The following is a 5719-nucleotide window of genomic DNA, read 5'->3' as shown; positions in this document are numbered from 1 at the left end:
GGGGGGGGGGGGGGAAGGGAATGAATCTGGAATTGAAAGTTTTAAAATCAAATATTCAAATATATGTATATATATGTGTGTGTGTGTGTATACTATTATTAATACCATCTTACATGTTATTAAGAAAAAAAAAGATATACAGGCACTGAGGCATAGAGATCCACTGGAAAAGTTGAAACGGGCATGGGAGAAAATATGGGAGAGAGCAGATTGGAGGTGGGGATATCCTGTGGGACTGCTGTTTGGGGGGATGGGTGGGGGAAAAATGGGGAGAAAATTTGTAACTCAAAAGCTGGCAGAAACGAATGATGTAAATCAGAAGTTAATAAAGCATTAAAAAAAAAGATCCCAAATAGAAAACCTTTAGCATTATCACAGCCAAATTCCAGATTTCCTAGGACAAGGAGAAAATCTTGCAAGCAGTCAGGAAGAAACAATTTGAGTATTGTGGAAACCAATTCTTCTACATTAAGGGATGGAAGGGCTTGGAATGTGACATTCTTGAGGTTAAAGGAGCTAGGATCAAAACCAAGAAACACCTTCCCAGTAAAACCGAGTATAATACTTCAGGGAAAAATATGGTCATTCAACGAAATAGAGAATTTTCAAGCATTCTTGATGAAAAAAACAGAGCTGAACAGAAAATTTGACTTCCAAGTACAAGAAGAAAGAGAAACACGAGAAGGTAAACAGGAAAAATAAATCATAAGGAACTTATTAAAGTTGAAATATTTACACTCCTACATAGGGAAATGATAATTGTAACTCATTTCTCAGTATGAGGATAGTTAAAGGACATATATATGTATGTATAGGAGGGTGTATGTTGTATAAATATATATGTGAATGTGGGCATATGTATGTTCCTGTGTACATAGACAGAGGGCGCAGAATGCATTGAATATGAAGGGATGATATCCAAAAAATAAAATTAAGAAGTGACAGAAGAATTTATTGGGAAAAGGAGAAAGGGAGAGATATATTAGGGTAAATTGTGTCATATAAAAGGGACAAAAGAAAACTGTTATAATGGAGGGGTATAGCAGGAAGGTGAAAGGGAATGGGTCAACCTTACTCTCATTGCATTTTGACTTAAGGACGGAATGACATACACACTCAATGGGGTATCTTACCCTAAAGGAAAATAGAGGAGGGTAGGGGATAAGAGGGGGAATGATAGAAGGGAGGACAGATTGGGGGAGAGGGTAGAAGCAAACACTTTTGAAAAGGGACAGGGCCAAAGGAGAAAATAAAATAAGTGGGGGGCGGGATAGGATGGAGGTAAATACAGTTAGACTTTCACAATATAACTACCATGGAAATGTTTTGGGTAACTACACATGTACAACCTATATTGAATTGCTTATCTTCCCTGTGAGGGTGGGTGAGGAGGGAAGAAGGGAAAAAATCTGGAACTCAAAGTTTTAAAAACAAATGTGTATTTAAAAAGTTGTTTCTTTTTACATGCAAATGACCCCAAATGGGGTGGGCCACGTTATCCTCAGGTGCAATCAGTTCTGAGAAACAGCCAGAACCCAGTGTCTAGTTCCACTCTGGCAGAAACTCCTGTCCCCAAAACTGGGTAAAAAGGGTCATGGGACCATATTGGATCAGTCGCAAGCCCCAGCAACAATGACCTTGATGAATCATCTCCTGCCCTGCTCCTCATTCCCTGAAATCTCCAGAAACATTGCATACTGTCCATTCAGGTAGAGTTTGCACATTTGGGTGAGAGTCTCTGGCTGGCAAACTCAACAAACCCTCATTGGCACAAATTCTGGTTCTTGGCCAGTCTGTAAAAAACAAGTCTGTTTTTATAGAACAGTTCTGGGGGTTCATGATGGTTTGGCTTCTGCTGTGAATGCCTAGCAACCATGTTTTTAAAAGAGCCTGCCATCTCTGATGAAAGAATAACAGCTTGATCTGGTGATTATGGCTTGGATGAGATGTGATTCCAATGTAGCCTAGGAGTGTGTGCAGCGACAGCTGGCCAGCCATGGTCTGTGCATGCCTGTGACCATTTGCAAACGAATGTCCAACCTTCTTGAAAATTTACAAATAATTTGGTGTCAAGTTGAGAAACTGAAAGAATAAGTTGCCCTTGGTCAAGAATCAGTCAGGAAAGGACTAATAGTGAAGCATGCTGTCAGTCTCGTCCCAAAAGGATGCTGGACTCATGTTCCTATGGGCTGACCTCTCCCAACTCTTGCCTGGGTTCACATGTATGCAGCTCTCCACTCCTGCTCCAGGTTTCAGCTCATGGGCACTGCTCCACTCCAAGTTCTTGCCCACAGCTTCTGACTCTGGGAAAGCAAAGTTTAACAGGGCAACAACAACACTGACTCACACCACTAGCACTGTCATCTTAATTCACCTCCAAAGTCTAGAGACTCTGTATTAACAGCCCAGTTCACTTGAACAGCTCTCAGAAGTGGCTCAAGCTAAGCCTCCTTCCTAAGGGCAGATTTCTCCCTGCAACTCTATTTGCTTTCAAAGTTCAGAGCTTACTTCAGCAAGTCTCTGCCATCAGAGGTCTCCTCTCTCCTCCCATTCAAGCTGCTTCTCTCTCTGAATAATATGTTGTTCTCTCAATGCTGGCTCCCTTAATGCCTGCTTTCTCAACACTGGCTCTCTTTCAATACAGTCCTACTCAGCATCTGATTGGCTAGAACCCACATTTACAGGTCTGATTAGCTCAGTGCAGAGGCATGTAAGACAGAAGCTGGAAAACTGAATAACACACACAGAAAAACAGCAAAAATCCCACTTTGCTTGCCATTATGAGACACATATTTTCAGACATGGGAAAATGCCATGCATTTTTATTAAAAACTTGTCTTTATTACAAGGATTTTATTTTTATTTAGTAAGAATGGCCATTTAAACATAAATTGTTTAAAAAGAAATAAATAATGGCTGTCCAAAAGAAGTAATGGGTCAAAACAAAACCTCTTATGCCTCAGGTAAGTACAAAAAAAGTGCTAGCTTTCATCATGTGATCTCAGGGTAACAGAAAAAAAATAGGATTGAAACTGATGGCCATGGAATTACATTATGTTTACACATAATATAGATCCTGAAATAATATGAAATTTTGTCCTCAAATGGTATATCTATGAAGAAAGGATTGAAAGTGTAGAAAAAGAAAGTGAAAATTAAATGGAAAGACTGAAAGTGGAGCCAATTCATCTAGTACTGTGGATGGCCCATGGGCAGTCAAAGGGTTTGAGTTCTAGTCTCAGCTTCTGGGGGATTTGGCCAAGTCACTCTGAGTCAGTCTGAACTCATGGCCTAACTTGTGAATATAATGAGAGTGTCAGCCCTGTCTGTGTCACAGGTTTGTCACGAGGATCCAATGTGATTGTGTGTGAAGTTGAGATGTAAGCTAATGGCATTTTCAAATGATTGAGTCTGTCCAGATAAATTGAACGATATTTTTCTTTGTCCAGGGAGAGAGAATGTAAATCAGTTTATTTTCTGCCTGAGGAGGGAAAGGGGATATAATTATGTGTGTGTGTGTTTATGTATGTGTGTGTGTATGTTTATTGTATGTTTCTTTCAGAAAGAGATCAGACTTGAAATGAAAGAGACACCTCCATAACTAGGCTTTTCTGTGGGAGAAACTCAAAAGCAAAGATTCATTAATGATGGTCTCTGTGACTTCACTTGGAGAGATATCTTTGCTGTACATTGGAGAATCCACACTGGGAGAAGCCTTATGAATGTAATCAATGTAGGAAGAAACTTTCTGAAAGAGCTCCCATCTTTCTTTACATGACCAAATCCACAATGAATTATAAGTGTAATCAATGTGAAAAAGCTTTCGGGTGCAGCTACAGTCTTGCTCTATGTCAGAGAATCCATGCTGGAAAGAAAGCTTATAAATGTAATAGACACAGAAAGACATCCACACAGAGCTCCCATCTTGCTTTACATGAGAGAATCCACACTGTAGAGAAACCTTATGAATGTAATCAATGAGGAAAACCCTTCTGACAGTGAAACTTTCAGAAACATCAGAGAATCTACACTGCAGATAAATCTTATGAATGTAATTAATGCAGAAAAACATTCACCCAGAGCTCCCATTTTGCTCGACATCAGAGAAACCACACTAGAGAGAAATCTTATGAATTCAATCAGTGTGGTAAAACCTTCAAGCAAAAGTTAGTCCTTACTTCTCATCAGATAATTCATACTAGATAGCAATCCTATAACTGACATGAATGAGGAAAGGCATTCAGATGGAGCGTGGAGCTTCAGAGACAGCAGAACATTCCCTCTGGGTACAAGCTGTATATAGATTCAAAGTGGGAAGTCCTTCAGCCAGAGATAAGCATTTATGTTATATCACAGTATTCACACTGGAAAGAAGCCTTATGCTCATTGGGACTGTGCCTTTCTCTGGAAGATGATGGTCACTGGTGAAGGGCTCAGTTTTGTTTCTGACTATAACAGAATAGTGAAATAAGGGTGACAGAATTCATGCCAACTCACTAAGCTGCAAAACAGAAAAACAAGGCAGTAGAGTTGCTCATACACTGAAAAATCACATGAAAGGAGCTGTCTTCAGAACAAGGAAAAAAGGTCATGTCAATATTATGTCAACTGGGGACAATGTTTGGTAAAGAAGACATCAGAGGTGTTTGTTCAACAGTATAAAAATTGGGGCAATTCAGGGGAAATTGCAGGCCTCTGTAAAGCCAACCATGAGCAGCTTTACAGAGGACTGCTGCTATGAATAGCTTCAACATTCTGATTACATAGTATAGTGAACTCTCTATTTACTCAGTAACAAACTATGACAAAACATTGAAACCAGAGTATAGCATTCACAATGTTATAGCATAACAAGTTATCACTAAAGTGACCACATAGTTTTCACCAAAGTGGTCACATAGTTTTAAACAAAAGATATCATTCAGTACATCCTTAACTCAATCATCCTTAAGGAGCAGGTCTCCTTAATGGGCACAAAGTACAAAGGTCAAAGGTCTCCACTCCTAGGTCACAGTAAATCATAGTATTCTCAATCAGCATTAGGTACCCAAGAAGAGGTCTTTTCATCTTGACAAGAGGCTGGCTCTCAGATTCCATGGTTCCTCTTCCATGGTACAAGCTCCTGCCCAAATCTACCCAACTGTCACCTGAATTCAAAGGCAGGCAGCTCTCAGCTCCTTGTCCAGTTCCTGTTCATTATTGAAGCTCACAATGTCCAGTCCACCTCAAGTCCTTTGCAGTTTCTGCTTCTGGGAAGACAAAACTTAGCAGAGACCCAGTAACATTCATACACATAGCGAGCACCATCATCAATTCACTATCTTCATGTGAAATCAACAGAGACCCACAAACAAGGTCTGAGAAGTCAACAAAAATCATCAGTAAAGTCTCAGGACCTCCAAAACCCTCATTGTAAGGGTTATGGGATTTAAAGATCTCCCATGCCCCATGGACGTGCTGACATAGCAGAGCAAGAGAAAAAAAAAAAAGCCGAGCTAACGGTCCTGCGATTGGCAGTTGGTGGCAGTTGCCCTTTTTTTTTTTTGAGTTAGGACTCCGGCTGAGCACTGCCAGGGGCCAGAGCTGCTGGGAGCACTCTTCCAGGACGCTGGGTGGTTGCTGTGAGTGGGGAGAGGAGGACCTTTGCCTGAGGTAGCCTGTTCTGTTTTGAGGGCTTGAAAATGTGGGTGCTTTCTACTTTATCTACCTGTGCCAATAT

Source organism: Petaurus breviceps, unplaced genomic scaffold, assembly GCF_028583685.1.
Source record: "Petaurus breviceps papuanus isolate PSGF00001 unplaced genomic scaffold, PetGlider_PUasm1.0 585, whole genome shotgun sequence".
Lineage (NCBI taxonomy): Eukaryota > Metazoa > Chordata > Mammalia > Diprotodontia > Petauridae > Petaurus > Petaurus breviceps.
The sequence above is the reverse complement of the archived record's forward strand: the minus strand, read 5'-3'. Positions refer to the sequence as shown.